The sequence below is a fragment of the Gallus gallus genome, chromosome Z (genome assembly GCF_016699485.2).
Source record: "Gallus gallus isolate bGalGal1 chromosome Z, bGalGal1.mat.broiler.GRCg7b, whole genome shotgun sequence".
In the NCBI taxonomy this organism is placed as follows: domain Eukaryota; kingdom Metazoa; phylum Chordata; class Aves; order Galliformes; family Phasianidae; genus Gallus; species Gallus gallus.
Genome location: NC_052572.1, coordinates 39723801 through 39735121, shown reverse-complemented (window position 1 = coordinate 39735121; position 11321 = coordinate 39723801). Strand labels below are relative to the sequence as shown.

General features: G+C 37.4%; 1 long non-coding RNA gene across 1 annotated transcript; it reads left to right on the top strand.

Annotated features, from left to right (window-relative positions):
• The first annotated feature begins 683 nt into the window (after positions 1-683).
• Positions 684-6032, top strand: LOC121108588. Its single transcript, XR_005843217.1, has 2 exons — positions 684-2804; positions 5022-6032. It is a non-coding gene; the product is annotated as an uncharacterized LOC121108588 (long non-coding RNA).
• The last annotated feature ends 5289 nt before the right edge of the window (positions 6033-11321 follow it).

The window sequence follows — 11321 nt, the reverse complement described above, 5'->3', positions numbered from 1 at the left end:
ATTTTAAAAATAACACCAAGTCTTAGGTTTCTTTAAGGGATTTCTGACTTCGTTGTAATGGTAAGAAAATTACAGCTAAAGAATTACATGGTTAAGTTAGAGTGTGCCCACTTCCTCTGATGGATGCAAGGAACTCAACATTCCAAAAGATGCTACTATTTCTACACTACTGCTTAAGGTATGGCAGCAATAAAAGTCCAACGTTTATTGAAAAATTGACCAGGGGTTTAATGTGTGTTTGACATCCTGGATTGGACACTGGTCCAATTATGAGTACTTAAATGAATATGTAGTGGATCCAACTAATCCAGAAATGAATAATTATAATTCTGGGACTAAACTGAGGCAAATGATGTATGAGCAGGTGTGTACCTTCTTTGAACCCCTTCCAACTTGTTTCATCATGTCTGAAGCAACTTTCAAATCACAGGAAACCAAGATTCACAGATTAACAGAATTGTAGGGGCTGAAAGGGACCCCCAGAGATCATCTAGGCCAACTCCCCTCTCAAAGCAGACTCCCTAGACCAGGTTGCACAGGTAGGTGTCCAAATGGGTCTTGAATTTATCCAGAGAAGGAGACTCCACAACTTCCCCGGGCAGCCTGTTCCAGTGCTCCGTCACAATTACTGTGAAGAAGTTCTTACATACATTTGTGCAGAACTTCCTATGCTTCGGTTTGTGGCCATTTCCCCTTGTCCTATTGCCATGCACCACTGAAGAGTCTGGCCTTATCCCTTGCCTCCTGCATCTTAGATATTTATAAACATTTATTACAGAACTTCTGAGGAGGGAGGATAAGGATAAGGTAGGAAAAGGTAGGAATGACTGAGGAAATAATATTGGACTACTATGATTTAACCCTGGTAGGCTGGTGAGCCCCACACAGCTGCTCACTCACTGCCACCCAGTGGAATGGGTGAGAGAATTTGAAGGGTAACTGAGAAATCTTTTGAGTTGAGACAAAAAGATTAATAGGTAAAGCAAAAGCTCCATTTGCAAGCAAAACAAATTCACTGCTTCCCATGAGCATGCAGCTGTTGAAACATTTTCAGGACAACAGGGCTTCATTCATGCATAGTGGTTACTTGAGAAGATTAATACAGCAACGTCAAGTATTCTTCCTCCTCTCTTCTCCTAGCTTTTATTGCTGAATGTAATGCAATATGGTGTGAAATATCCTATTGATCAGTCTGTGTTAGCTTTCCTGATTGTGTCCTCTCCCAGCTACTTATGCACCCCCCAAATCTGGTGTGACAGAGTAAGGAGCAGCAGTCCTTGACTCAGTTCAGGCACTGTTCAACAACGCACGTCAGTGTATTATGAACACTATTTTAATCAGAAATCCAAATCATAGCAACATATAAGCCACTATGAAGAAAATTAACTTTCCCTGCCAATACCAATACACAGATGTACAAACATAGACACAGAGATTTCTTAATGGCATGAAGCATCTTGAGGCACCAAATAGCACAGGTCAATATGCTGTGTGTGCTTTGGGTGACATCATGGGGAAATTGCTGTTGAGTGATGTAGATAGTTTTCTTCTCTCTTCCTTGTACCTTCATATGTACCATCTGCATTTCCCAATCTGTATCGTGTATCTTTCAGACATGAATTTCAGAATGGGTGTTCTCTTACTAGATTTGTACAGTTCCCCTAGTAACGTTCTTCAGTATAGGAAGAATATTAAAGAGACTTTCCATAAAAATAATAGCTATCTGTGATAAAAACAAGAGGATTTTTTTAAGTACTGCCTAAGTCAATCAAATATTTACTGTAGGAAATACTATTTACGGAGAAATATCATCCATTCTATCTGAGTAATGTGCAGATTCTAATTCCTGAGAATTGTTCCTGTCTGCTGCCATAGCTGCCAACCCTTTGTTAACATGTCACAGATGAAGAAATTCCAATTCTCTTTGTACCTTATTGAAGTTCACATTTTGCTCTTTCAAAATTTGCAAGGATTCTTACTTGTTGTCTCTAATAATAGTAGCTCCCAAGGGTGATTAAATTTGAATTAATAGTCTGTCTTTCAGATGTGCTGAGTGTTTCTGCAGTTCGGGGTCAAATATTAAAAGCAAAACAAAACATTTTCTGTTGCAATATGGACCTAGAGGCATCTCATTTTCCTCTCCTAGCATATTATGTATATATATATGATATAATATATATATTATAATATATAATAATATTAATATGCAGATGTTGATCATCCTTAGAATCAGCTGTGTTCAATAGTAGTTATCATTTTTCTGATCTTGACATTTGCAGTGGAAGCCTTTTTTTTTTTGATGGAACCCCATTTCTTTTTTTTTTTTCCAAGGTAAATCTTTGTCCATAACTATATATTGTTATGGCTAGGAGTCCAGAACCAGAAAAACAATGCATTAAGGGGAAAAAAATCATATATACGCAAGTCTCATTTGTGACATTTGTAGAGTTTCTGTTCAAACTCCAGTTGTGCGTCGTTGCTTGTAGCAAATTAAATTTAGATGAGTTTTAGTAGAAATAACTGGGCTGTGAATGTTACCCATTATGCAAAGAAGTGTAAATGCAGGAAAATAAATAAATAAATAAATAAATAAAAGAAACCAAATAACGTATAATCCAAATATCATTTACAGGATAACTCTTACCCAGTTGGTAATTGAGTTCAGTTTGAAATGCTTGAGGGAGAAACCTCAGGAGAGCAATTTTTGTGCTTTGTTTGTGGAGTGAACCTGAAGAGTGGGAACATAAGCAGTTTCCTAGTTTCCCTTACTGAGAAAATCCTCACACTCCTCTCCACAAGCCAAGGTAAAAGATTTCTCTGACCTTTCAACTTATCAAGAGCCGTAGAGACATTCTTTTAAGCAGTTAAAATAAGCTGTATATAGTTGATTCTTTTTAACTTATGTATTTCTAATTCTGTATCACAATAACTTTTTATATTAAGAAAAGAAACATAAAGTAATCTGAGTTAGTGTAGTCCTTGAAATGCTCTCATTCACACTTTCCAAGTGTTTGACTAAACAAAATTAATCATCATTCTATGATGTACCATTCCTGCAAAATTCATTTTAAAAGATTGTTTTTGAATTTTTTTATGTGCTGTTGTAGAGATTGAAAAATGTCAGCCTCAGGCATTCTTGATTTCCTACAGTTTGCAAACAATACACTCATCTCTTAGCTCTATAATACACTTATAAGCAAGGTCAGAATATTGTGACCTGTTGTGATTTTAAATAAATTGCAGAATATCAGATTTGGTGCCTTTTTCTAAATTAAAGATGAGTGGATCAGACTTTGTGTTACAAGTGTATTAATGAGCCTGTATTTCTTCTCTTCATCTCTTATTGTTTTAAAAGTAGGTCCATGAGGAAAGTTTTAGGGAAAACTGAATGAATATCCTACAGGAAAAGCTTTCATTTGATGCTTTCATTTCATTCAGTGTGGGGATTTCAAAACCTTTAGAGCACTCACTTCTACCTCAGGAGATCAAGATTAAAATGATGGAGAATTATTACATTTTTAAAACCTTTTCTCAAGCAGAAGACAGACAATAATTTTGTCTTTCCCCTCCTGATACTGAAACATCAGTAATTAAAAACTCAAACTGTTGTTGCAGGTCTAGTGTTCAAAGGTGCATTTAGCATCTGTGTGTGATGAATATATTTGTTTTTCCATCTCACAGGATGCAGGATTCACAGTCTGAGTAAACACATCTCTGTATGCCAACTGCAATCACATTCATGCTAGTCTACAAATGTCTGCTTTAGTAGTCTCCTCCCTGTATCTGTTTCAACATTTTCCAGTGGATAAAGATGTAATCCATTTCTGCAGGTTGAATAATTTTTAGAAGTTGGAATGGTCCTAGGAAACAGTGCACTGCTTATTTGACCAATCACATCAAATAGAAATCAAAGCTCTAGGTTACCCTTTAGAAACAGGTGCACAGAGGTTGAGTTCTATAGGCAGTACGATTAGTTATTTGCATGTTTCCCTCCTTTCCACTTGCAGCAAAGTATTTTGTCCTGGAGATGAAACAAGCAAAGGCTAAACTAATTAACTAACCAGTAGTGATCTACAGTCTCAGCACCTCTCATTCCTAGAGATTTATCCCATTTTGAATTCATTGCCATTTCCCTCCAGGGAAATAAAGATTGCTGCCTATTAGAGATTGGGACAGAAAAAGGCACCTTCACTGGAGACAGCCTGTACAAGAAAATAATACTGTAATCATTCCCTCCAATCAGCTGAAAAGGATTAAATCTTCTGCTTCTAAAGTAATGTTCCAATTGAGCCTTGGGGAAGAATAATTCATGATTAGGGAGAAGGCTGGTCTAGCAAATGTGAACATTATGTCCATTACTTAAACACACTTCCTGGGCTGACTGCTAATGTACCCAGGGGACCTTGCAGCAGCAGCAACTGATAGGAGCAATGAAATAGGCCGACAAGGACAAGAAGTATTATCATCTGCATTCAACAGCATTACATAGACTTTACCACTGTTAAATCACTGCCTTTGGTAAATAGCCCAGATAACTCATTTTAATAGAAGAATTCTTCTCTTCTTTATGTGTATTAAACAACAGACTCTTATGAGCTGTGGCAGTGTATTGATTCTCAGGAAAGGCAGCGTGAATACCAATTCTGTAATTTATGCTGTTTTGTGGCTCTGGCTGTATTTGTTATGCATAGTGTATTAAACATTCAATAGCTCAATTTAATCTTTGCAGCCAAATTGCGCAGCACATCATGCCAGATAGTGGTTGTTTCATATACACAACCCATCTGCTTCCTGTTCTATAATTCATTCAGCAGGCAAACTTTCTGGCAGCCTCGGGCTACCACACATATATATGTTGCATATATATGTGGCTTATATATGTGTTTGTATATATATATATGCATATATAAGTATATACACTTAATGTTGGTGAACATGCAATTAACTTACCTAAGTATATGTATTACCTTAGGGTATCAGAAGTGTTTGACACTGCCTCCTTTTTTGGTGCTTCCTTACAGTTGTACACGTCACTGGAGTCATCACAAAAAATAGTGTTGTCCTTACGTTAAGAAGACTGGGAGCAGTATTCCTACCTTCAACTCTGTATTTTCTGAAGGTACTGGTAACTCAGAACTGGAAAAGCTAAATGAAAACAAAGTGCTATTTTAGTATAGAAAAAACAGCTCTTTGCAAATAGCTTCTGGGGTACACTAGTCCTAAGACTATGACTCTTTTGTAGTCTTAACCTCTGCTCTTATTATTCTGTTTCAGATGTCCCATTTGCTTTGCGTGTATTCATTGTGTTATGAAGTGCGCATAAGAAATGTGCTTTCAAGCTTTCTTACCACTGCAGCTGGGGCACTAGGCTGCAACTTGGTCTTGGGAGGCTTTGCTGCTGGGTATGAAATCACAGCTGGTGGCTAGAAGCACAGGATATGTCTCTCAGCACATCAGCAGTGGAATTGTTACCAGAGGTTTCTAGGGTGTTAGGAAGTCTTGATGAGCTGCAGGCTCTTAGCATTCACTGGTATTAATTTGCAGAAGATACTCTTCTGACACAAAAAATATCTCAAATTTATTTTGTTTTCCTTTACTTATTGTTGTAACCACATATCCAGGTTACTCATCTCTGATATTTTACTTGCAGTTTGTGGCACCTATTGGAAACTGATTGTGATACTCTGGCATGGAGAAGCAATCTGTAGCTATAGCTAGCTGCTTAGGGCAGCTACCATTAGTAACCCCTTAGCTAGCTGCTTTGGAATTTGGAACTGCACTGTTAAGAGCTGAACAAATCTTTAATGAGAGAGTCCTTGCTGAGAGGAGCTGGTAATGAAGGTGGGCAACACAGGTCTGGAGCAGCAAAGTTGCTTGCCTGAAGTTCTGCAGAAGTGGGAATTGAACTGGTGTCTCCTGAGTCCTGATGGATGAATTCTGTGGTTGTTTCTGTCTCTCTGCCCTGTGTTCACAGACAACATGATAAAAATGTATCAGAATACTCTATAATAAAAGTCACTGTTTCTATTTGACATTTATTAATAAAAAGTTCTTGACTGCGGATAAATGGTTCAGCAACTGCATACTTCAGCTGTGTTAGGAACCTAGATGATGAGATACATGCTTAAGCTTGTAACAGACAAACAATAACAAATTATTGGGCATACTTATAGATGATTTTGTGCTTGTGCTACAGAGCATAAGTGAGACATGCTCCACTTCTTTCTTACTTTTCATTTGGCTGAGAGTGTTCTCTATGTTAATAAATACAGAACTAATTTTCCTTTGTTAGAAGCTGTTCACCTCAAGCAGAATGATGTAATTGGGTACAAGACACCCACACAGTAAAAAGAAAAACCATTGCAAAAAGAAGTATAACTGGGAATAGCATTTTCCCAGCCACTGTGGCTGAGAACTACAGAAATTACAAACTAAGAGAAAAGGAGTCTAAATTCTATATCTAAAAATTATTTTGTTTGCTGATTTCTTACAGTAAAATCAAGTACATTAAAGATGTCCTTCACATTGTATGGAAAACTCTTTCATAATACATGTCTGAATGGGTAGCGTGGTAATGACTACACTAAAGTTAGATGGGGATAAAGGTTAAATAGTCAAGATTTAGGAATGGAAATCAGGTCTGCTGTCCCCTGTGTTTGCTTCTGTTATTTCCTCCTTACATTATGATCCTCATTTATGTGTTAGATGCACAGTTGTTCATTTCAAATCCAAAAATGCTGATTTTTCTTTTTTACTCCAATGAAGCACAATATCAATAGCCAATTTCTGTCTTCCTTTCAATCAGACCTATTTCACAGCAGCATGTGTGTTTAGAGATCGTGCTGCTAGAATTCAACATTTTCAGAGGGAATCTATGATGATTCTGTTTTAAATACTTTAGTGCTGTGTACTAAGCTCCTATAGCATGCTTAATAATATTTATCAATTGTAGTTGCATAGGCTCAGTTATACTAGATTAACATCTACAACATTGCTAATAAAATTTAAAAGAGAAATTTCTGATATTATTAAAACTTTTCCTTTTTGTACCTTTTTGGATAAGCACAGAGAGAAGAGTTTAAAGGGATCTGATAATTATTCCTCCTGTAAATTTAAAGAAGCGTATGCACAAAATTAGACTTAATTATGTATTTTTCATACAGTATGCAATAAAGTGTTTATGATTCTTATTATTGAATTGCATAAGATCAAACAAATTTTGTGTAAATTTTGTTTGTTTTCTTAATTTGCTTTAAAGTAGCAAAAAGTTGTTTTCAAACTGGCTGATTTTCAGCTTCAGGTTGTTGTAGACTGTGGGGCATAGTCTAAATGCACTGCCTACTAGAAGTCACCTATCTAGTACTATCCCCAGCTTACATACTGATACCAGTCAGTGGTTTCCCTAGCATAAGGCTTTTCTTTTTTGACTTCTCTGGAAGAAGTACATACTCATGTACCAGTTTCCCTCAAAATAATATCATGTACCAGTTTGCCTCATAATAATAATAATAATAATAATGATAATAATAATAATCACTGGTGCTATATCTCACTCTCTATATATCTCACGAAGTAAGCTGTACCAACCTGACAGAAACATATTTAGCTGGTTTGAACTAGTGAGATGAAAGGGAAAAGAAGGCACTGCTGGTGTCTGGCTACACTTAGAGGCAGGTGATATTCACTGACAGCTGTTCTTGAAGTGTGTGTCAGAGCACTGGTACTCTTCAATGTACAGTTCTCACTGCATTTGTGGCTGTCCTAAGGTGTGGAAGCTTCAGATGACATACCGTGTAACAGAAAACAGTACTGACTCCATTGCTTGCAGTTGACAATGCTGTGCTGAGATTTGACCCTGTTGTTTGGCAGTCTTATCGTAATGCTTCTTCCTACATTTGAAACTTTCAGAAATGCAAAGCTGAAGATTTTTCACTCTTGTGGCAACTTGGTGATTTAACTGATCTCATTTAAAGCCTAAATCCTTGACCTTTACCAGACATGAATACAGGTCTTAGAATTTCCTTTCAGCATGTGGATGGATTCTGGACTTTGACATGTGTCTGTAAAAGGTGTACAAGAATGTAACCTGAGTGCACAACCAAGAGTCCTCTTCAAAATGAATCAAGTGTTGGTTTCTGTCGCTGTTTTTTGTACATTGTGATATCAAACTGAGTTGGTAGATTGGGGAAATATGGAGTGTAGCTGTTCAAGAATAATTACGTGGCAAATAATGTTTCTCTCTATACTGTTAGATAGAAACCCTTTTACTTACTCTCACCATGTCTAATTTTTTATGCCGTTCCTGTTTCAGCCAAGAACTTGTGACCAAACTGACAAGCCCTAGTGATGTTGAGCACAGTTTAACAACCTTTTGAGTTTGTTTCTGGTTTATTTTTGTTTGGATCCAAGCATACAACATACACAGTTGAGTGGTGGCACACAGCATCATTTTATTCAACAAAAAAATATTTTCACAGTTATGCAGTAGCTGTTTATTTCCTTTTTCCTTTCTGTGGCTTCAAATGCAACCAGAAATCTTGCATTCTTGAATTACCTCCAGGGTCAAATGCATAATGTAACAGCTTACCTCCCGTTTGATTTTCAAACCCTGGCCCCATGGGGATATATCTTTATTGTTGTGGTGTTGCCTTGTAGCACTACAGGCTAACAGATCAATTCAGCCTTCAAAGCATCCTATCACCTGTCAATATGAAATTCTAGCAATTACTAGAGTGGGATGGCTGCAAAGCATCTGAAAAACATTCCGTATTGATTGGGTCATCGCTCCAGAGTATGATGAACTTGTTTAAGAAAAATTGATCTGTCAAATTGATTTTTTTTTTTTTATCAAGGAATCATATACATGTGTTTTAAGTAACAATATTTTTGCCCAGAAAAAAATGTATAATATATACTTGATATGTGCACACAGAATTAAAAAAAAAAAAATAGAGGAAGAAAGAACTTCCTCTAGGAAGAACTTCCTAGAGGAAGTTTTCCTCTAGGATTTACAAAGTGCTGGGCAAGTTTCCCAAACAGCTTTTTTATTGCTGATTTTGTTGTTGTTGTTGTTGTTAGTTTGTTTGCTTGTTTTGCTTGTGTCTTTCATTCAGCAAGTAGATATTAAAAAGTAAAGTTCCAATATTTAATAAATGAATTCATTCATTTTCCCAGATTCCCCAGGTGATGGGAATATGAGCCTTGTCCTTTGTAATGCCAATAATCTAAGATGAGGTATGATTTTTAAAAACCAGTTCCTTGTGATGCAGATGAGAAGGGAGGTGATTAATTATGTGACTTGGAAAGTTATAATTTTAGCACTGTTGCTTTCTCCATAGTCCTGCTTCACTCTTTTGATTATGGTAGGAGCTAGGTGCACCCACTGCATCCCATGCTGACTGCAATTCTTTGCATGGCATTACCGTTGCAATTATTATTCTCATATAGGGCAAGCAAAGGATCAGAGACTTATTAATGTACTTAGAAATCAGTTTCTCTCAGCCTCAGCCTTCCATTGCAGACTTACTATGTAAGTGTGAATACAGATCAACACTCATAAAGGTTGCTCCTATTCAGAAAAAATATTAGGAATTTTCACAGAACTTCTGGATTCTACAATCCTATCCTTCAAATGTATTGCTCTTGCAGGTTCTCATCCTCGTGGGAGATTGCAATGACTCACATGCCTGCTGTGAAAGAAACATAGTGGGCTGCAAGCAATCCAGGAGAGTCCTGGAATGGACTGAGGGTAAATTCCTTGTCTGGGTATTGGACAGATCAGTCAGAGGTGAGGTGTTACTGGACATGATGCTCACCAAGGCTCATTAAAGGGATTAAGATTGGAGGCAGTCTGGAATGTAGCAAAAATGTCCTGATTGAGTTTGTCATCTTGAGGAACATACACCTGGCAAAGAATAGAGTCAAGTCCCTGAGCTTCAGGAGAGTGAACTTAAGGCTGTTTAAGGAATTACTGGATGATATCCCCTGGTAAACTGTCCTTGGGGACCTAGGGATGGAACAGAGCTGTCACCTTTTTATAGACCTTTCTGAAGCACATGAGCTCTTCATTCCCCAGCATAGGAAATCAAGCAGAGAAGGCAGAAAAACAGAATGACTGAGCGAGGACCTGGTGGTCAAGCTGAGAAAGTCCTTTTTTTCCTAACTACCTAATAGAAGTACCTTCTTTTCCTAAGAAGGAAAAGTACAGGCAGTGGAAGCAGACACAGGTTGCCTGAGAAGAATACAGGGATGGCATCCAGAAAGACAAGTCACAGATGGAACTGAACTTGGTAAGGAATGTGAAAAATAACAAAAAGGAGTTCTACAAATACACTGATCAAAAGAGACAGGCAAAAGAGATTGTACACTGCCCAATAAATTAGAAGGGAGAATTAAATTCAAGAGAGTCATGGAGAAGGCTAAGCTACTCAGCAAGATCTTTGTCTCAGTCTTCACTGGCAATAAGTCTTCCCATATCTCTCATGTCCCTGAATCTCTAGGTGGGACTGGGGGAAGAAAAATCCCTCTACTGTAAGTTAGGAGCAGGTTTGAGACTAGTGGAACTGAACATGTGTAAATCTATGGGGTCTGATGACTTGAATCCTAGAATCCTGAAGGAACTGTCTGATGTGGTTGCCAAGCCACTCCCTGTTATTTTTGAAAAATCATTGCTGTCAAGCAAAGTCCCTAGCTGACTGGAATGTTTCCAGTTTCCAGTTGACTGGAAATGGGAAACATAACTCCTATTTGTAAGAGAAGGAGGAAGGAGGACTGCATCCATGGAGACGTTCGAGGCCAGAATGGATGGAGACTTGGGCAGACTGACTTTGCAGCTGACAACCCTACCCATGGCAACAGGCTAGAACTAGAAGATCTTTAAGGTCTCTTCCATCCCAAGCCATTCTATGATTCAATGATTATACGAAATTGGAAGCTCAGAGTTACTTCACCTTCTTGTACACAGCCCAGCCCTAGTAAAATGCAGCAAGGAAGGGGCTTTCAAAATTGCTGAAGTCTACTAAGAATTTGTGAGCCTTTTTGTTCAGTTTTAAATCCTGCTTCTTCCATTTTTTTTTGTGTCCAGTCTTCAGTCCTTGCTTGTTTAGGCATTTTTCAAGGTAATTTTTAGGTAATTTTTCAAGGTTCTGTTAAGACATGCTTAGGAATATGGAAATAGACAAAATTGCTGTCAAAATCTTTTTAACTGCTCTTTCTTTTTCTTTCTTTCTTTCTTTCTTTCTTTCTTTCTTTCTTTCTTTCTTTCTTTCTTTCTTTCTTTCTTTCTTTCTTTCTTTCTTTCTTTCTTTCTTTCTTTCTTTCTT